Here is a 22,582-nt window from a genome sequence, read left to right as displayed (position 1 = left end):
TGTGAATTACAGCAGGTAGGATGCTGGCTAAATAAGGAGATGGTGGCACCTTGACCCAAGGTAATGGGTGGTTTTTTTTGAGCCACAGAAACTTTGAGCTCAAACTCCCTGAGAGCAGAGGCGTGAGAGGACACAGGCTTTGGAGCCAGACCTGTCTAACCTTGAAGTCCAGATTCTGTCACTGTCTAGCTGTGTGACCTTGGACGAGTGGCTGTACCTCTCTGAGCCTCCATTTCCCTATCTATTAAAAGGCAGGGATTCTGCCTCTCTGACCAAGGACTGATGCTGCAGAGTGAGGTAAGGGAAGCAGATGTCACATGGGCTGCTGAGAGAGGTCACTGCTTGTCCATTTATTTACCTTCTGGCACTCATTCCAACCCTCTTTGTTCTTTAGTTAACAAGCTTAGTTATTAACATACCCGTGGTGCTTGAGAAGATACTTTGTTTTCTAGTGAATTTTATTTGTTGTGTGCAGGAGGCTTGCATAGCCTTAGTCTGTGTGAATTTCCCCTAGCCTTTGAAAGTTCATAATAAGGTCAAGTGATCATTCACCTCCACTCCATAAATTCAGATATACTGAATTATGCTTTGCTATTGTCAGCTTATAACAAGAGGTATTTTAACAAAGCCATATGATCCCATATTTTAAAAACTAGATATTACATATACACACAGGAAAAGAATAACTGTTTGTACTAAAGTTTGGGTGGTTACAGCGAAGTCTAACACTTGTGAAAAGGAACCATAAAGTTGTTGAAAACAAATGAGGGGAACCAAGAAAGATAGCAAACTGTGAAGAATCCACGCTTCCTGCTGGTACTGGCTGTGATGATAGTTCCAAGGGCTCTGTTGGCTATCACTGTGTTATCTCTGCTTCTAGGATCAGAAAAAGTCCTTCCTTTCCTGATGTATTGGTTGGTATTTATATACCAGACAGTGTAAGTGGAACAACTGATCACAGTCCCTTTTCACAAAGCCTGCCAGGAAGCTCGCAGCTGATATCACAGTCCAATCCTGACAATGTATAGGATTTGCTACTGGAGGGTTTTGCATTTTAACCTCACGGTTGAACTATTTGACTTCTCTGCCTTTGTTTTAATTTTCACCTTTTATTTTAATTTATTATTATTTTGTTATCCTTACCCAAGGATATGTTTATTGATTTTAGAGAGAGATGAAGGAGGAGAGAGAGAGAGAAACATCGGTGCGAGAGAGACACATAGATGGGCTGCCTTTTGCACGTGTCCCTACCAGGGATTGAACCTGCAACCTGGATATGTGCCCTGACTGGGAATTAAACCCATGACTTTTTGTGCCTGGGGATGACCCTCCAACCAACTGAGACACCTGCCTAGGGCTTCTTGTAATTTATATTGCTTATTCATTTTTTAAAGTATATTTATTTTAGGTACCTTGTAAAGTATATTTATTTTAGGTACCTTTACAAGGTACCTAAAATAAATATATGTACATAGGTGAAAGTTGCAAGGCACGCATAAATAAGTTGCAGCCCTTGGAAACATGGACTCCCTGGAAAACAGGAGAGGAGAGTGCAGTGCTTGGTATTTTGAGTCCCAACGGGACAGTCTGTCTTCTTTTCTCCCATGTTTTCTTTTTCTTTTTTAAATATATTTTATTGATTTTTTACAGAGAGGAAGGGAGAGAGATAGAGAGTTAGAAACATCGATGAGAGAGAAACATCGATCAGCTGCCTCCCGCACATCCCCCACTGGGGATATGCCCGCAACCCAGGCACATGCCCTCCACCGGAATCGAACCCGGGACCCCTCAGTCCGCAGGCCGACGCTCTATCCACTGAGCCAAACCGGTTTCGACTCTCCCATGTTTTCTGTAATTTGTTTCCTGGAGCACTGTTTATGACTTGTAGGTTCCATTGTATGGGGGGAGTTACTGCTTTTCTCACGCACCCAGTAAACATTTCCAGGCCAAGGTTCTGGTCAGGCACTGTACTGGGCACTGGGGACATGGCACGTGGGATGATGTATTGAGCAGTGACCAAAGCCAACAAGATCCCTGCCTCATGAAGCTTAGCCTGTAGTGGGAGACACCAACACAAGACGTGAAAAGAAATAAAGGGACAATATAATTACCCATTATAATTAGTATTAAGATGAAAACAAACAGGCACTGATGTGATAAAAGGGTTGATGGCCGTACTAGGTAGAAGGGCCAGGCAGGTCTCTCTAAGGAGAGACATTTAGGGGACATTTAGGCTGAGACCTGGAGAATGGGGAGGACCAAGCTCTGCAAAGAGGGGAGACGGTGGTGGACAGAGGCACCAGTGCATTCAGAAGCCCTAGCAAGGAGGGCGCCCTGCACACCCTGAAAACATCCAGATGACCCACGTGCCTGGAGCACCGTGATCAAGTGCATTGATGTAGCTGGAGAAGTGCAGGCCAGATGGGCAGCCTGTTGCTGAGACCCCATGTTCTTTCTTTCTGAAATGGATAAGACCTATGTGTGTACCATTATGATACTCATAGATGTATTAAAGGTATGTGTGTGTGTGAGTGCATGTGTTCGTATGGATGTGAGTGTGTACATGTGTGGGCTGTGTGTGCGTGCATGGGTGTGTGTGCATGGGTGTGAGTGTTGCATGGGTGTGAATGCACATGTGGGCTGTGTGTGTGCATGGTGTGAATGCACATGTTTGCTGTGGGTCCATGGGTGTGTGTGCTGTGGGTCCTTGGGTGTGAGTGTGCATATGTGTGCTGTGTGTGCATGAGGAGAGTGCGTGTGCATGGGTGTGAGTGTGTGTTGAGGAGGAGGAACGGGAGTGGAGGGCAATATGATGGTGGTGTGATGTTCTGCTTTAACTCAGCACCCACAAGGGGACGAGCAGTGGTGCTGGACCTTCTCTTGTCGTATGTGCAGAGTGGAGCTCTGAACAGTGTCTGTCCTCCCACTCAAGTCAGCCTTGCACCTACAGGTTCACTCACGGAGCAACAGCTTCTTAGGAGGTGGGGCCAGACCCCATCTTTATGAACATACCTCTATCCTGTCCATAAATTTGAATGAGAAACTGGAGTTTGTTTCCTCACCCCAGGCCACCCTAATCTCCCTTCATCGGCTCTGTCACTAGAGAGAAACGCCTTTCGGACCTCAGCATTTCGGACTCTGGTTTCCAGTGTTTTATTACCACACAGTGAGGCTGCTGCCTCTTTTCTAAAGTTCATATTTTAGGCACCCTCCCTTTTTATTCCTGTTTTCGTCTGCTGCTTCTGTGGTTCTGAGTCTTGGAAACAGGGAGCTCAGATTCCTCTCCCTGCTCTTCCAACACAGGGAGACAGCTGTCGCCGCGCCCCTCCCTGGTGCTCATTGTGAGAGGTGGACCGGAGGCATAGCCACAAAAGAAATAAGGTCAGGGGAGCAGCTGGCAGGGTTTCATTTGCCTCTAGCCTAACTCTTCTACTTATTAGGGGGAAAAAGTAAAATTATTCCCTCCCTGGAGCTCCAGATTGCTGTATGGAAAGGAGGGAGGAATCCACTCTGGGGAAGAGGCCCGCAGACTTTTGTCCCTGTTGATTTTCTCTTCCCAGCGTGTGGGGGGCGTTCTGGGGATATTAATTCTGGAGGCCACGAGTGTGGCTGGGCGCACGAGGATGAATGGAGAGCAGTGTGTGGAACGAATGCTTGTCTTAAAAACAGTTTATGAAATGCCAGCAGATGTCAGTGTGCCCTTGCCATTTTATTATTTTTCCCTTTTAACTTTTTAGAAGCAACATTATTTTTGGTAGTAAAACACACACACACACACACACACACACACACACACACACACACAAATGGCGAGACCATGAAGTGACTTTTTTTTTTAGATCTGGGGAGGGAGGGCAGCAGAATGCATTTCATAAGGTGGATCCTCTCAATCATCTAACTGTGAAATAGAATGTTGTCTTGAAAGCGTCCTAAGCGGCTGGGTGCCCACCTGACAACACAGGGACACCTTTGGGCTGCTTTCTCTTTGCAGACAGGAGCCTGCTCTTACCAAGCCACTCTCCCATTCAGGCGGGACCTGTATGCTTGCGCCTTGTCATTGTGCAGAGAAGCTGAGGGTGGAGGGAACTTTCCTCTGGGGAGAAGAGGCCACACTGCACTGGGCTTGTGGACTGGTACAGGCTGTGGAAGCCACGGTGGGTGCCAGCCACACCGTTAACCTGCCAGCACTCTCTGCAGCGTGGAGAGAAAGGCTTCATGGAATTCAGGAGTGTTCGTCCACTATTTTGGCAAAATGAAACTGCACCAAAACCCAGTCACATCTGCAGCAATATAATGATGAATGTTTCACAACACCCTCCAGTTCCATTTTTGAAATAATACTTTTTTCTTGCTACAAAAGCAATACATGTTCATTGTCAAAAACTGGAAAGAGGTATAAAAAGCCCAAAGAAGAAAATGGAATATATAGATAATTTTGCCTTTACCCAGAACAGTGGTGTCAAAATTCAAAGCCCAGTGCAAGTTTTATTTATTCTTCCCCCCCACCCCCCGCTTTTTTCCAAGCCATTGTTCGGAAACTAATAATAGCCCCGGATCCAGCTCAGCGTCTGAGAACCATTGGTGCAGCCCTTCACTGAGAAGCTGGAGTTTGCAAAGGATGGTGGGGTGGGGGGGGGGGAGGGTAGGCTGGGTATAGTCTGTGTTACAATGAGAACCTCTTGCCACTTTCCTTGTTCTGAGTACAAAAAACTGCGTGCTGATAGCTCCTCTGCAGATATTTTTGGATTAAAAATGGGCGCAGAAAAGGATCTGACCAATGTATTTAAAAATTATTCATTTTAAGTTAGTGATGATTTGCCAATGTTTATATAGTCAAGTGGAAGAGAAGTGGGCTAGTTTCGGGCAGGGCATATTTGAGGCTTCGCTTTATTTATTTAATAGTTTAGAAGAGATGAAAATTGAACAATATTAAAAACTGCGAAAAGTAAGCTGAGAAAGCCATATCTCCCACTTGGATCCCACCTCCCCAGAGACAACTACTGGGCGATTTCTCATGCTCTCTTCCGTAGATCAATTATGCACATATGCGCTTACGTCAATACCAGAGAGCAGAGGGCGTTCGTAGTTCCTCTTTTTGCCTTATTAATTTTAATGTAAGGGCATATTTTAAGGAATTTTTCCAGACCCCCATATTTTCGTTAATGAGTATATCATATTCCATTGTACATATTTACTTACATTATTTAATTGGTCTCCTTTGGGGGGGATTTTTATGTTATTTCCAATATTTTGTTATTAAGGTGCTGCTTTGAATATCCGTGACCGCTACCATTTCCTGCACAGGTAGGTCTGTCTGTAGGATAAATTCCTAGAGATGAAATTGCTGGGGTGAAGGAGATGAGCCTTCCATTTTTGTTGTTGTTAATCCTTATCTGAGGATATTTTTTCCCATTGATTTTCAGAGAGCCTGGAAGGGAGGAATAGAGGGAAAGAGAGAGAAACATCGACCTGAGAGAGACACTTCAATTGGTTGCCTCCCGCACATACTCCTACTGGGGCTGGGGACTGAACCTGAACATGTAACCCAGGTACATGCCCTTGACCAGGAACCCAAGTCTCTTCGGTCCATGAGCAGGTACTCTATCTGTTGAGACACACCGGCCAGGGTGGAGGGCCTTTCATTTTTACAGACACTCCAAGCCCTATGCACTGGCTGAAATGTGCCTTTATGTCTCGGTGGGTGAACAGTTGAGTTGAAGACACATGACGGTTCTGGTTCTGATCTGGTGGCCGTGGTGCCAGGTGCATGGCTGTTACATGCTGCTGCTCTGTTGGAATGTTTGCACTTGGGCCATTCCTGTTTTTGGCTAACACTTTCTATCTGCCAGATACTTTGCTAAGAGCTTTAATTCCATTTCACCTTTGGTCCCATAGAGCAGACCCTGCTGTCAGCCTGTCTCTGTGAGGGGGCCAAGGGAGCTGAGAGAGGTCAGGGCTTTGCGGAGAACATGGCCGGTGGTCAGGCAGAGATTCAGGCGCAGAGACCCGGGCTTAGCCATCATCTGTGATGCCGCGCCGTGTTTTCAGCAGCAGAGGCTATATTGTTGACTGATTACCAGGATTTTGCCTGATACTTGTGCATTCTCGACATACGGGATCGGATAATTTTCTAATCGTGTGTGTGTGTGTGTGTGTGTGTGTGTGTGTGTGTGTGTAGGGGGGCCTTTTTTTGTGATTACAGAATATTGAGCAGCATCCTTGGTCTCTACTTACTAGATGCCAGTGACACCCCTTTCTGTAGCTATGACAACCAGAGATGTCTACGGATATTGCCAAATGTCCCCTGGTGGGTATTGCCCCCGGTTGGAAACCACTGACTCAGACAAAGAGCGTAGTGTTCTGGGGTCTGTCTTGTGACACTGGAGCCGTGGATTTGAGAAGACTGGTGGCTGATGTCAGGGCGCCCTTCATGCAGCTGCCCCTGCTCAGGGACACTCATGTAGCTCCACCCAGGGGAGGAGCAGGTGGCCTGCCCCTCACCACAAGCACCAGTCAGGAGGAAATGGAGGGCACGATCAGCTCCGGTCACGGTCATGCTCCACGCAGATCACAGTCATGTTCCACGCAGATCACAGTCATGCTCCCAACACGGTGTTGTCTTTTAAAATGCAGTTTAGAAATGTCTGTGGGAAAATTGGTTGGTAAAATAGACTTACAAAAAATCATGTCCTCCAGTACAGCCAGCTTATATATTATGTAGTCTTTCTACTCATGCATTTTTATTGAGCGCTCAGTAATGCTCTACATTAGCATGGCGCGTGTGAGGCCCGTGGCACCCCCTTCTGTATGTGAGGTAGATATCGGTAATCAATCCTCACACCCCCATCAGAGGCACCTCCTTAGAATCCTCAACGCATCACTTTAGGCTCATACTCTCAGTCGATTGGAATTACTGTGTGACAGGAGATTTATTTGCCATCCCTATTACCTGGTGCCTTTTTGGCCAAGAAGAAGGATTACGCCTCCAAAGAGGGAGTCTTCTCATGAGCTATTAGCTTATTTTTCAGTTACTCAGAGAAAAGTGCTTGATGGATATGGAGACATGTCTATTCTTAAGGCATTTGGAATTAATATCCCGTTTTATAACAATAATTGGGCACCTGGGAATGCATCTCTGTCCCAGGCATTTTACATACATGCCTTCTTGTAGGCTGTTGCTTGCATTGTAGCATCTTTCTCTCTCCCACTGGAGAGAAGGCCCCCTCCCTGTAAAGCTCCATGAGGCAGCCAACCGAGTGTGAAACGAAATGCTTTGTATACAATGGGAACAGAGACAATTCCCTCGCAGAGGACATGCAGGAACTGTGGGTATTCCTGGAACTGTGTCACTTCTCAGCATGGGGCGTGGAAGGGGACTTTAAAGAGAAAAGGAACTGGACCATCCCACACTTCCAAAGGTAGATCTGATTCACAAAGGCAGCGAGCCAGGTGGCTCTGACAAAGGAGAGCCTGCTGAAGATGGAAGGTGCTTTCAGGTGGTACCTTATAGCCGTCCATTGTAGCATAATGTGTTATATCTTCCTTGCTTTTGGGGGGAGGTGGGGAATTCCCACAGAATTGTTTGTATAGATTTAGTGACTTGAATAACCTACAGGCGAATTGCCCACCATGGGAACAGTTTAACTGGTTTCCTAGTTCTGATTCCAGGAAAACAGGTAAGAACAAGACTGGGAAGACAGAGCCTTTGGTCCGGGGACATCTGTCTTCATGTTGGGACTGGTGGCAGTGCTGCTTCTGTCTACATTTTTAGATGGTTTAGTTTCTGTGAGACAGGGACAAATAAGAACAATTGTCTCCTATTTCCTCTTCTATGAAAGGAATTCCTAACTTGAGAGCCACCTGTGGCCCTCAGGGGCTTACTGAAATCGCATCAAAAATTGTAGGAACAGATGTTTGTTTTGTTTGTGATTTTTAAATCTAGTTAGAAGGTCCATACTTCTTATCCTTTACATCAGATTCTCAAAGTGCTGTGGGACATACAGAAAATTAGGAACCTACCTTAGAATAATAACGGTCACACTGTTTTGCCATGACCAGATCAGGCAGGGAAAAATAATTCTTCCCTCCACTTATTTTAACTTTGTGGTGGAGTTGGGGTGAGGGAGGATGGGGAAGGGGCAGAAAGTGTAAAATGTAGTAGCAATGATGAGGGGTCATGGTACAAGTATATGTATACCTCGGATTTAGCAGTAGCAATATGCTGTTTATTTGAACCACACTCAATTCCTGTATGTATTCAAGTCCAATTATTGGGGAATTATCAGACGAAAAACAGTTAATGCTGAGGAGTTAACCAAAACGTCCATACAAACACAATAACAGTGCCATAAGACATTGAATTGATACCACTCAACTCAACAACTTTGATGATAACTTGAAATCAGAAAGTCCTTTCTGGAAATTACAGGAATTACAGCCACATGCTTGGCTGTTTGCAGGAGAAGATTTGCAACATTTCTGTGATGTTCTTGATAGCTAGACTTCTTTCTGAAAGGTTGAATTATAGCCCCCCGTAAACTCTGGTAATAATAGCCTATGTTTATTTTTCAATACTACTAAGTGGAATACTAGCATTGGCTATTTATGGGGCATGAGATAAAAAGTGAGTTTGTAGGATGCTTTTCAAGGATGCACAATACTAGTGAGAAAACTTGCATTGGGCTTTAGTCACTGCCCATCCTGAAGGCTGTCTGGGCCTATATACATAAACATCATAAACTATTGTCCTGGGAGGTTTGGGAAGATGGGCACAGAGGCTCTCCCAGAGGGTCCCCATTCAACAGATATCCCCATAGTTTTGTCAGGCAGGGTGACTCTAAAATCCATATTTCCTAAACTTTTTTATTATGTAAATTATCAACATGCCACGCATATACACATACATATATACACAATATGCGCACATATATTTACTTGTGACTGTGTTGGACCTAAGTCTGTATTTATATACATGGTCATTGTGCATGTCAATATCTCTGTGTATGTCCTAATTCTAAAATATCAGTATTAAATGAAATTTAATGGTCTTCCAAAACCTCTTCATTGGCCAACCTGATTTGAGAGAGGCCCATTTTAGGCAAAGCATATATATTTATGAGGCTCTTAGGAGGAACTTTTATGAGCCACTATTCTATTAAGCAAAATAAATTCATTTAAATGAAACCCATTTCATTTGCTTTACCACTTTGATTTTTGATTTGGATGAATTCTGAAGAAAAACTAGGCAGTATGATTTACTGCTTTGGCCGGATGTTTGGCTATCCCCTGTATCTGAAGTCACACCTAACACTCCCCATAGGCTTGAATGGCCATGGTTTTCAATATGCACACACAGACTCTACTGGACCCTTGCCAAGTGGAATCTTTAATGTTCTGTGCACCGGTTTCTATATGTGGGCAGCAACATAATATCACACACCAGCCAGTGGTCTCTACTCTCTCCATGCATCCTGGTTTGCAAAAAAGTGGGGGGGAAAATGCTGAATTCTGCAGAAAGTTTCCACTTCCTAGACCAAGCTGTGTGCATAGCAGGGAGAGGAGACCAGATGGCCGGTGGGTTGAATCAGCAGAGAGCCAGCTGGGATGCATGCGAGGGCATTTCCTCCTTCACTTCCCCGGGAGCCTGGTCAGGGCAGGGCCTGGAGCTCTGAGCAGGACAAAGAGTGCCAATGTCAAGACCTCTGTCTGGCTCACAGGACCCTTGGACAAATAGGAGTTGGATTGGAAGCTGGCAAAAGATCCGAGGATAAGCTCTTATTTTCCTGCTTGCTAAAAAAAACAACCCAAAAACAACAACAAAAAAAGCATGCCAACGAGACAGAAGGTTGGAGGGTAAAATGCTGACGAACAGGAAATAACCAGATTGCCCTGCGTTAGCACAGCTTGGAGATCGAGGTTCTGTGATAAGGGCATACGACTTGGGTGATTTAGATCCCAAAGGAACGTGCATTTTTTTCCCCATTTAAAGTGAAACCTTTCCAGGCCACTGAATAATTATGTATTTCTTAGGCTTCCATTTCCTTCGGCAACCATGGTTCCTAACCCCAGGTTCCCCAATGGGCATATCCAGTTATTTTGAGGAAAATGGCACACTTTTCAAATTCACTCATCTCTAAATATTTCAGAGTGTTCTTGGGGCTCTTCCTTTTGTTGTTAATGTATAAGTTATCTATTGCTGCCTAACAGATAAACCCCAAATTTAGCAGCTTAAAACAACAACCATGTCAGATCTTGTGTAGGTCAGAAATCTGGGAGCAGCTGAGCTGGCTGGTTCTGATCAGGGACTCTCAGGAGGTTTTGGCCAAGATGTTGGCAGTGTCCGCCATTATCTGAAGGCTCAACTGGGGCTGAAGGACCTGCTCCAAGCTCAATGGCTTTAGCGCCCTGACTGTTGGTCAGATGCTTCCATTTTTTGGCACATGTATCTCTCTGTAGAGTTGCTTATGGCCTGGCAGCCTTTCCTCCCCTAGAGCAAGAGATAGAGATAGAGGAGATAGAGGAGATAGAAGAGATAGAGATAGAGATAGAGATAGAGATAGAGATAGAGATAGAGATAGAGAGAGAGATAGAGAGAAGGAAATCCCCAATGAGTTTTTTTTTTTTTTTTTTTGATACAGTTTCCGCTATTATTAGCATCTTGCCTCAGTGTGGTATATTTGTTACAACCGATGACACATTTTTATGAACTAAAGTCCACAGATTACGTTAACGTTTATTCTTTGTGTTGCCCAATTCTATGGTCTTTTTTTCTTTTTTTTTTTAAGTTGTGGGAAGGTATGTATACATATCATAAAATTGACTGTGTGAGCCACTTTGGGTTCCATAGTTCGGTGGTATCAGGTGTATTCCTATTGTGCAGCCATCACCACCATCCATCTCCAGAGCTCTTTTCATCTTGCAAAACTGGAACCTATTAATCAGTAACTTTCTGTGGCCCCTCCCCCCAGATCCTGTCTGTCTCTATGAATTACTACTCTAATCACCTCATATAAGTGGAATCATATAGTATTTGTCTTTCTGTGGCTGGCTTATTTCACTTAGCATACTGTCTTCAAGGTTCAGCCATGCTGTAGCATCTCTCGGTTTTTTTTTTTTTTTTTTTTTTTAAGGCTGATTAATATTCCATTGTCTGTATATACTACACTAATCCATTCGCTTATTGATGGACACTTAAGTTGCTTCCACATTTTAACTTTTGTGACAATGCCATTGATTTTGAGAAATACCCCAGTTCAGTATCATGTAGAATAGTTTTACTGCCATAAAAATCCCCCAAGCTTTATCTTCCCAACACCCAGCAAACCACAGAGCACTGTAAACCATTGATCTTTTCATTGTTTGCCTTTCCTAGGACATTCTGTAGTTGGCGGCATACAGTATGCAGCCCCTCTCAGATGCACACAGCATTCTTTCTGCCTTCTTCTTTTGTTAGAAGTGAGTCCAGCCCACACTTGAGGCAAGGGCAGCTAACTTCACTGCTTAGAGTGGGGAGTACCACAGAATTTGTGGACATATTTATGCCACCACAGTTAAGCAGTTGAGAATAGAGGTGGCACCGTTTATTGAGCATCACTGTTGTGTTGGGCACCGTCTTAGTGTTCCATGCACATTGTCCATGAATCCTTACACTAATGCCATGAGGTCGCATCTGATTGTCATCTCCATGGTTTAGGTGACAGACTGCGACTCTCCCAGGTCTCATATCTCGTAAGTGGCAAAACCAGGACTTTTTTCCCCCTAGCCAGAATTTAAATTCAGGTCTACCTAAACAAAAGCCTGTGTTATAAAATTATATCATGCTGCTTCCCCTTAGTCTAGGGGGAAATCTAGATCTAGGTTTGGGGGATAAAGCATGACCCCTAAAAATGTTAGAAGATGCCAGGGGGGATGATGACAGATATGCCAGGGGCCTCTGCAAAAGCATTCTTTTTCTTTTTCTTTCCCTTTTTCTTTCTCTATACTGTATTAGTACCCTGTTGCCACTATAGCTAATAACTACAAACATAGGAGCTTAAAACAACACAGATTTATTATTTCAATGTTCTATAGTTCAAAGGTCTAACAGATTAGGCTACAGAGTGTCAGCAGGTCTATGTGCCTTCTGGGAGGTTCTAGGGGAAAATCCCTTCCCTGGCCTTTTCCAGCTGCCAGAGGCCACCCATCCTCCTTGACTGGGGTCCTTCCTCCATCTTCAAAGCCAGCAACATAGCCTCCGACCCTCTTCCACCCTGAGGACTGGCAGGATTGCTTGGGCCCATCCAGATGACTCGGCACATTCTCTCTATCTTCATGTCAGCTGATGAGCCACCTGAATTCAACCTGCAGACGCCATTCACTCACCGCACAAATCTCACTCGCAGGTGTTCACAGGTTGCCGAGGTCAGGACATCTCCGGAGGGGGCATTATTCTGTCTTTTTTGTACACCTGCTCTTTCCCCTGGAGGCTGGTAAATGAGAACTTCAGTCCTGATTCCTCTGCCCCTGGGCCTTCCTTTGAGTTCTGCTTATGGGGAGTTTTGGCTGGAGGTTGGAGGCAGGACATTGGATGAGGTCAAGGCATGTAGGTCCTGGTGCCTTCCCTGAGTGGCCCTCCAAACAGGTCTCTGCCCTCCGCACTAAGCAGCCCCCTTTCCTCCTGGGGTTCCACACTGTTCCTTCCCCTCACCCCCTCTTGCCTGGAGATGGTGACAGCCATCCTGCTTCTAATTTGGGGTTCCTTCACATCCTGTTCGCTTTTCTTACACTCTGCCTACACCTTTGAAAATAGTACCTCTGCAAGTTAAATCTCCTTAAGTAATCCCAATTTGAGTGTGCCATCTGTTTCCTATGGAGAACTTGACTGATACAGTGACGAAGGATATTCATATTTAAAGTAGAAGCAAATTGTGTGTCTTGCATTAGGGCAAACACCAATGATTCAGTATGCAGCCCCTCTCAGACGCACACAGATCTTAAACCCCTTGGCAGAGAGGCTGACATGGAGCCAGAATCCTGGGGTGGCAGGTTGCTATCCGAAACCAAGTGAATTTCCAGGATGAGGCAATGCCTTTTGAGGACTTAACCAAGAGCTTTCTCACAATGTCGAGTGTTCTGGCTTTGGGTCTCTCCTGGTGTCTATGTTACAAAAGGTGAGGAGTTCAAAAATCCCCCAAATTATGATAAATTATTGTCCTTGTAGTAGAAGGTCTAATTCAAATTTAAAAAGAAAAGAAGGCATTAAAAAAATCCAAGCTATTCCACAGGTGAGCTAATGAGCTAATTACAGATAGCAGTTTCCAAAACATTGGCATTTCACGGGTAAACAGCATCTGCCTGTGAGAAAGGTGTGAAGATCTGGGTAACATCTGAAGATGGTCTTGTACTTCAGGTGGTTTTTCTTTGCTTTCTTTTTCTTGACGGTGGAGGAAATGTGAGAAATTGGCTTTATATGTAACTTGCTATGGGAACCACAAAGCACCCACAAAAACCCTTCCTTGGTGTGTGGGTCTTAAGCCCTAAGTTGGCTTTTCCTTCTGAGTGCAGTCTGGTCCATGACCCACAAAGCCAGGGTTTCCTCACTATTCCCTCCTGTTTGTGCATCTTTCGCGTTAGGACCACAGCTTCCTCTGCATACACATGCCAGAATTTGTAAGAGTTTGGGGTACTTGTCTAGCCATTGATTGCACATTAGAACAGCGGGAGAGCTTTAAAATGCACGTGATACCCAGGCCTCGCCCCAGAAGCTGATTTGACTAGTCTGGGCTGGGGCTTCTAATGAGCATCCAGGGTTGAGACCAATGGACCAAAACGGGGCTTCTTACATTTTAATGGACAGGCACAGCCCGAAAATCTTGTTGAATCGCAGGTGCTGACTCAGTAAGTCTGGGACGGGGCCTGGGATTCAGAAATTATAAGAAACTCAGAGAGATGCTGCTCTATGGAACACACTCTGAGTCAGAAGAGAATAAGCAGCATGAAATTAAAAGGGAACTTGCAGAACAGTTGTGGTCCTCTGAATGTTTGTGTCCTCCAAAATCCATATATTGACCTCCCCCCACCCCCAAAGCTGATGATGGTATTATTAGGCGGGGCCTTTTGGTAGTGGTGAGGTGGAACCCTCTCATGAATAGGATTTGTGCTCTTACGAAAGAGATCCCACAGAGATTCCCTAGCCCCTTACACCATCTGAGGATACAAGAAGAAGTCTGCAACTTTACCATGTGGGCACTCTGATCTTGGACTTCAACCTCCAAAACTGTGAGAAATAAATTTCTGTTGTGTCGACGAAAAGGGGCCACATGCTACCCTGACAAGCGCAGGAGAGACCTGCATGGTGGCCTTGCACTCAAGTGACCTAAAATAACCACAAGGGATGGTCTGAAATTAAAACTAATTAAAAAGCAGTCTAAGCAGTCTATGGTGGGTAGTCATGTCTTGGCAAGTATCTTCCCTGACAAAGATCAACTTCCATCTTTACTGAGCCTATTGTCTTTTTGCATCTAAAGGTAACTTATAACTTTCCTTTTTCCGGGCTCTCATGGGTACAACCAATGTACTAGGGCGTCAGGGCAGATACCACAAATTTTCTCCTTGTTATTGTTATCTGTTAATTGTTGACTATTGACTATCCTGTACCCACCTATGTAAAGAAGCACGTGTCTGTCATTTTTTTATCCAATCCCAGAGTCCCCACCCCCCCACCCCTGCTTTGCTTTCTCCCACCTCCCTAATCTATCACCAATGGATTTCATGTGACCCATTTTGATTGTAATGCATAAAACAAGGTGAAAAACACCATTCTCTTGAGCATTATCTTAATCCATTGAGATTCTGCTTCCTGGCAGTTGTCAACAGTTTGGCTCAAATAAACTCACAAGAATTCATTACAGGTTTGAATGTTTCTTAACATTAACAGCTGTTTATAAGCTACCCAGTCTGTGGTATTTTGTTATAGGAGCCCAAACAGACTAAGACAATGATATATAAACTATGACCCTAGTTATGTAAACAATGAAAAGATGCAATTACGTGTACATACATTTATAAGTAAATACTTGTCCTTCTCCTATGCAAGTCCATTTCTTAGAATATATTTATGCAGACTGAAAAATGACATTCTTGCCCTTTTATAGTATTCCAGGGAAGGGAGTAGAAAGAGCTACTTCCCAAGTAAATATGAATCAACAAGAGAAAGGCAGGGGTGATGTGCACCATGAAGGACATGAAGCATGGTGTGTTAGGGAGTTGTCTTAAGTGGACGGTGTGGGTTATGAGTTTAATTTGCTTTCTCTGAAGATGGGACATTTTGGCTAAGACTTAAAGGATGAGCATAGGGCATGTGAATACCCTGGGGCATCGGTTCTCAACCTGTGGATCGCGACCATCGGAAAACACATATAGCATATCAGATATTTACATTACAACTCATAACAGTAGCAAAATTACAGTTATGAAGTAGCAACGAAAATAATTTTATGGTTGGGGGTCACCACAACATGCACTGTATTAAAGAGTCGCGGCATTAGGAAGGTTGGGGACCACTGCTGGGGGATATCATTCCAAGAAAAGAGAAGAGCAAGGACAAAGACATGAGGTAGGAGTGAGGTTGACTGATTGATTGGGGAACAGAACATGGACTGCTATGACTGATATAGAGAAATAGGTCATGCATGGGATTGTATACCACCATAGGACTTTGAATTTTCCCTGGGGACCAAGGGAAACCATTTGATAGTTTTAAGCAAAGAGATATATTCTGATTTGTGAGTTAAAATGATCAGTTTGGTTGCTATGTGGCAGATATATTTGAGGGGAGGACATCAAAAGCAGACACAGGGAGGTTAGTAGGTCAAGGTCAGTTAGTAGACTCAGAATAACCCGAGTGATGATGGTGCCAGTCTTAGAAGTGGCAGTGGGGATGGATATAATGGGGTGGTAACCCTGACAGACGGAGGGTGGGACAGGAAGAAGTAAGAGTGACCTCCTAGAAGTGGGTAAATGGCAGTGATTTACTGAGATGGAAAAGACTAGCAGCAGAACCGATCCGTAGGGCACGTCAGACTGAAAAGCTCCACTTTGGACATGTTTGAGATGCCAGTGAAACTTTCAAGTGTAAATTCAAGAACAGAGATTACACCCAAGTCTAGAACTCAGGGACATTTGAGGCGGGGGGTGGGGGCGGATAGCTGTCAACACTTCATCATATTAAAACTCATCTTATTGAATGAGTTTTTAAGAATGAAGAGTATAGCTAGAGGCTGATGGAGAACTAATAGAAGGAAATATCATGGTTCTGTCAAAAGACTGGCCAAAAGTTAGGAAGGAAAATTTTGTGTCCTTCTTAAAACTCATCTTGGCCTGAGTTCCCAGACCTTAGCCTCAAGGCACCCTTTGCAGCTATCTATATATATATAAAAGGCTAATATGCAAATTGTCCCTGCAGGAGTTTGACTGGTAGACTGGGAGTTCGATCGCTCGCAATGATGTGCGCTGACCACCAGTGGGCGGTGCAGAACAAAGGAAGGCCTGATCAGCCCTGATCTCCGGTCCAGGCCTAGGGACCCTACCCGTGCACTAATTTCGTGCACTGGGCCTCTAGTTTTAATAATAACTGGTATCTAAACAATCCAGTAAACATTATTTCCCAGACATAGAACATCTGGCCAGAGACAGTGTAATTTGAAATGATGTTGGCTTTTTCTAAATGTCTCTCTCAGAGGGACAAATTGTGAGGAAACAGACATTATGTTGGATTATTGTGGAGGGTGGGACAAACATGCTTGTTGGTTCCTTGGCCAGATGTCTAAGTATATGGTAAACAGACAGAGAAACACGTGCTGTGTTGGCATCCTTTCAGCAAAGCCAAGCAGGGCTTGAGGAAGGACTCCTGCTGCTGGAGAAGGAGCTGAAGATGGTTTCTTGGACTAGGGGAGGAAACAGAGGACATGTTATCATATGGAATGATTACTTGGCTAATGAGCCTTGAGGGGCAGGAAAACTGACTACAGAACAAATTAAACCAGCACCTGACATTCTCATGTTATTTATAAACAAGCGATCATGTCAGTGTATGTGTGTACCAGCCCACTTATTTGCACCAACCCCACACAAATATTCAGAATTCAATGGACCAATGCCCCCTTCTCCAGTGATTCATGAGCGCGATACCATGCCTGAGGATGCGATTTGGCTTTTAGATATAGCCTTTCCCTGTGGTTGTTCTTGGCAGATGATGAAAGATGAAATTTCTCTGAAACGCTCATCCATTTGAATTGTGTTCCCCAGGAAAGAGGCCAGGTGCCACGTGACCAAAGCTTTAGAAAACTCCGGGATTTTGGGTGATGGGCATGCAAAGCCAGGCTGTCTTCCGTTTGCACCAAGGGCAGAACCAGTGGCCACAGAGGGCAGAGAAAGAAAGGGAAGTTATGTCTTCCTCACAGATAGGATTATTTAATCCTCAAATGAACTGGTTTAGGGTGAGTGAAATCACTTGTAAAGGTAGGGGGCAATTATGTAGTATTCATGTATTGAATATTTGCTACTTTCATCCTTTGTATTAAGGGTTCGCATTCATTATCTCTTTTAACTCCACACAAACCATGGTGGGGGGGTACCTGAGGGTTTCACATCCAGTGAAGATTAGAGTCTGGGATTGGAACTCAGGCACTTCAGAGCCCCATTTGGTACAAGATAGAAGGAATTCTGAGAGAGAGAGAGAGAGAGAGAGAGAGAGAGAGAGAGAGAGAGAGAGAGAGAGAGAGAGAGAATATGAATGAATACTACATAGAAACAAAGGCCAAGGTCTTTGTAAGATTTTGGAATGGTTTTAATTTAAAATAATTATAGTCATTTATATTCTGGTCAATATGTGCCAGGAATTTTACTATACAATTGCCACAGAGAATCTGAATTAATCTTTACAACAGCTTCACGGGACAGGTATATTATTATTTTAATTTTACGTCTGAGGAAGTTGGCTCAGAAAAGCTTGTTGGTCAAGGTCAGGCAGCAAAACTTGGATTTGAATTCTGATCTCTGTCTATTATGGTTGCTTAGTGCACTTGGTAAGTGCAGGGTCGTGGATAGGAAGGTTCTTATTTTCCCCTCCCATTTCCAGCCTCAAGTTTAATCCTAGTAATCTACCATTGGAAGTTCACTGATCTTTTGGACACAACAATATAAGTATATGGTCTAATTTATAGTAACTTTTTTCTTCTAGATACCTCACATTTCTTTCCAGTGGTCAATGCCTCTGAATTCTCTCTACCTTCTAATGCTTATTTCTCTTTAAGAGTGGCTCATCTTGGCCAGATACCAGTAACCCACCCGACTGTGGCTTCTTCTATTCTGCCACTGAAATTTCATTATTTAATGATCCCAGTAATAATACTGGACACACATTTCTGGATTAAAGTGTGTGCCTTCTCAAAGGATGCGCCCTGGAAAGGTTATTATTAATAAAGGTAGCATTAAGATGCCACAAATAACTCTGTAACCTTGCTTGGGCTTAATAAATTCACTGCAGGAAGTTTTATTTGCAGTAAACTCTTAAAATTCAGCTCACTTTTAATATACGGTGCCCTTCAGTGACCCTTCTCATCCCTTACATCCCAGTGACCTTTCCAAAGTTGAGAAGGGTAGTCGCCGCAGCTTTTAGGCATTAATACCTGTGAGAGGTAGATATGGTTTTCATTCTTTCCCACTGATAATTAATTCATGGGCTTTAAAGGCACGACATTATTTCTCCGATGACACAGGCTGGGATGGTTTCCTAAGGCACAGATATAACGGGCTATCTTGACCACAGTGGGTTTCCATCATCTTTAGACCCTGAGATCTACAGCATTACTTAGACGGGGGCTAGATTTGGGATAACAAAGCCAGGCTCTCCCATAGTTGATCATCATTTTGCTCAACATCAGCTTACATCCTCTTCTGTGTGTTTTTTTTAAGAAACTTTTTATTATGCAAAACTTAAAGCACATACAAAAGTAGAAAGACCAGCAGAAAGAACTGCCATACAACAATCACTACATTCAGTAACTATCAAGGTATGGGTAACCTTGTTTTATCTATTTCCTGGGCCCTCGCCCTCCCCAGTCTCATGTTACTTTGAAGGTGTAACCATTGGTGCTCAACATCTGGATCCTTTAATTCTTTAGGGCTTGCAAAGTGGTGATGTTCTAAGTTTATCCTTCCTTCTGCATGGGTTTACTGGGATAATTCTTAAAAAGAGGTTTTCCAGTCTACTATTAAGATATTCAGAGATGCAGCTTGTATGTTTTCAATTTATGAAATTGGTTAATTTGCATTCTTCAATGGTGACCAGGTATTTTTTAATATTTTAAACTCGAGAACTAAAGTTATCATTTCCACGGATGCTCAGATAATTCAATCTTTGACTAGCAGAAGTCTCTTCAAGTTGCCTCATGAGTCTTTTTAACATGACTGCCTTGTCTTTGATGGTGTTCTTGTTATCTAGGCTGACATGATACTCCAGATTCATTATTCACATACCCTACCCCAGAGCTGGAATAATCTATTTTTCCAAGGAAGTCTAGTATTTCAGGATCATACTCTGGGTACTAGGGATGCCCTATGAGCCCTAAAAGAATCTCATCATCTCTTTTCCAAACAGCCATCTCCTTGTGTTCCCTTTATTGGCAGTCCCTCATCCACCCAGGTCCAGAGGCAAGAAACTGCAGAGTTATCTTTTTAAAAAAATATATTTTATTGATTTCTTACAGAGAGGAAGGGAGAGGGATAGAGAGTTAGAAACATCAATGAGAGAGAAACATCGATCAGCTGCCTCCTGCACACTCCCCACCGGGTATGTGCCCGAAGCCAAGGTACATGCCCTTGACCGGAATCAAACCTGGGACCCTTGAGTCTGCAGGCCGACGCTCTATCCATTAAGCCAAACCGGTTAGGGCTAGAGTTATCTTTTATTTACTTATTTAATATATTTTTATTTATTTCAGAGAGGAAGGGAGAGGGAGAGAGAGTTAGAAACATCAATGATGAGAGAGAATCATTGATTGGTTGCCCTCTGCAGGCCCCCTGCTGGGAAACAAGCCCTCAAACTAGGCATGTGCGCTGACCTCCTGGTTCATATGTCGACCCTCAACCACAGAGCCACACTGGTTGGGCAATTTATTTATTTTTAGTTTTATATTTAATCTATTGGGGTGATATTGGTTAATCAAATTATATAGGTTTCAGGTGTACAGTTCTATAACACATCATCTGTATATTGTGTTGTGTTTACCACCCCAAGTCAAGTCTCTTTCCATCACCATTTATCTCCCTTTACCCTCTTTACCGCCCTCCACCTCCCTTTCTCTCTGATAATCATCATATGTTGTCTGGTTGTTTTTTTTTCTTAATAACTTAACCTTTTTCACCCAGTTCCACAACCCCCTCTCCTCTGAATGCTATTCCTCTGTTCTCTATGAGTCTGTTTCTATTTTGTTTGTTTATTTTGTTCATTAGATTTCACATATAGGTGTTTTTCTCTGACTGGCTCATTTCACTTGGCATAATACTCTCCAGGTCCATTCATGCTGTCAAAAAAGGTAAGATGGCCTTCTTTTTTATGGCCAAGTAGTATTCCATTGTGTACTACATGTACCACAGATTTTTTATCCATTCATCTACTTAATGGGCAGTTAGGCTGTTTCCAAATCTTGGTTATGGTAAATAATGCTGCAGTGAACATAGGGATGCACTCATTCTTTCAAATTAGTGTTTTGGGTTTCTTTGGGTATAGCTGGGTCATAAAACTGGGCAATTACATTTTTAATTTTTAAAGGAAATGCCATACTGCCTTCCACGGTGGCTGTACCAATCTGCATTCCCACCAGCAGTGCATGAGGGTTCCCTTTTCTCCACATCCTTGCCTGCACTTGCTGTTTGCTGATTCATTGATAATAACCATTCTGACAGGTGTAAGGTGATATAATATTGTGGTTTTAATTTACATTTCTTCGATATTAAGTATCTATTGGCCATCTGTATGTCCTCTTTGGAGAAGTGTGTATTCAGGTTCTTTGTCTATATTTTTTGTATTGAGTTGTATAAGTTCAAGATAAATTTTGGATATTAACCCCTTTTCTTTACCTTTCTCCCTCACAGTGCATGCTCTCCCTGATCTTCCCAGTTGCGATGTCAGTGGCAGACCTCTACATTCCCTTGCCTCCGCTGGCAAGTTTAACTTCTCACAAATCACTTCACCTCTGGCCTTTGTCTTGTCTGGTCCAGTCCCCATAAGGGCACCCAAGTCTATTTTATGGAAAAAAAGTGAAAGCAATACAAAACCAAAAGTATTCTTGCCATGGCCTTGCTCAGAAACCTTCTATGACTCCATACTGCTTAGAGACACCTCCACACTCTAGGTTGACATTCAAGCTGCTGCAGTTCTTGATGCTCCTCTTTTTCCAAACCAATAACCCACTCCTTCCTTCCGTTTCATTCGCCATAGGGATTTCTTTGTAGGTGTTCTTAACTTTGTTCACACTGCTCACATATGATACTTGTGTCCCCTTCCCCACCTCACCCAAGAACAGGCAGATACTGAGGTCAAGGGTTTTTGTAATTGATTGCTTTCTGTGAAGCCTTTTACCAACTTCCCTCGCTCCCTCAATCTCTAGTGCCTTGGTTTCTTAATCTGTAAAATGGAATAATAAGAACAACATGAGAACAACATAGCATTGAGGGGGCCTTAGATGAAATTGTCCATTTACAGCACTTAGAAGTGGGCTTGGGAACATTGTGAGTGCTTCGTATATATTAGAAGAAGATGGTACCATTGTTATTATTAGCAGTGATAATGTTCTCAGTGGCAATATTTGTTTATACTTCTATTAGTACCATATATCCCGCAGTTTGCCTGAGTCTAGCTTTTCCTTTAAATTGGATACTTCTTCAGGACAAGGGTCTCATCTTAGGAATTTTTATTTTTTAATCTAAGCCCTCAGTTCTTATTCGCAAATGTTAATATCATGGATAAGGGGAATTATACAAGGGCTCATGATGTAATTCCTGCCTCTCAATCTTACATCTTGTTGGATACAGTTAACAATTAAATAATATCTGGTATCAGAAGGTGCCACAGTGCAGGAAGTGCAGAGAGACCCTGAGAGAGCAGAGAGGACAGAATGGCTCAGAGCCATTCTTTCAAAGGGGAGTCTGGCCTTAAGGGGTTGAATAAAGAGGCACAGGGGTTTCTAAGGGGAGAAAAGGGGGTAAGAACATTAGTGTAGACATGACAGGAGGCTGTACCCTCAGTGTTTGGATTTAAATAAAGAAAATGTTCATTTGAATATTAGGGAGTCAAAGATAGAAAACTCAAATGTACATAAACATCTCAACATTGTACCCTCCCCCGACCCCCCAATACAGTTACATCAATAAACCCTCTTCTGCCTGTGATCTGTCCTACACACAGAGAGGTCTTCTGGTCAGAGATGGCGTTTCCCAGTGTCTCAGTCTGTGCCTTGCTTGTCCATTCCCAGTGACGCCCCTTGGTAACTGAGGGAACTTGCAGCTGTATGTGGAAGAAGCTGAAGTCTCAGGCTCCTCCCCA

The 22,582-nt window shown here is 43.5% G+C and overlaps 1 protein-coding gene across 4 annotated transcripts in view; it reads left to right on the top strand.

The window, feature by feature from the left end:
• Positions 1 to 22,582, top strand: part of RBFOX1 (RNA binding fox-1 homolog 1) — a 2,058,026-nt gene that overhangs the window by 606,196 nt on the left and 1,429,248 nt on the right. The gene's annotated exons all lie outside the window — the stretch shown is intronic.

Source organism: Myotis myotis, unplaced genomic scaffold (assembly GCF_014108235.1).
Source record: "Myotis myotis isolate mMyoMyo1 unplaced genomic scaffold, mMyoMyo1.p scaffold_m19_p_5, whole genome shotgun sequence".
Lineage (NCBI taxonomy): Eukaryota > Metazoa > Chordata > Mammalia > Chiroptera > Vespertilionidae > Myotis > Myotis myotis.
This window is presented reverse-complemented; position numbering and strand designations above follow the sequence as displayed.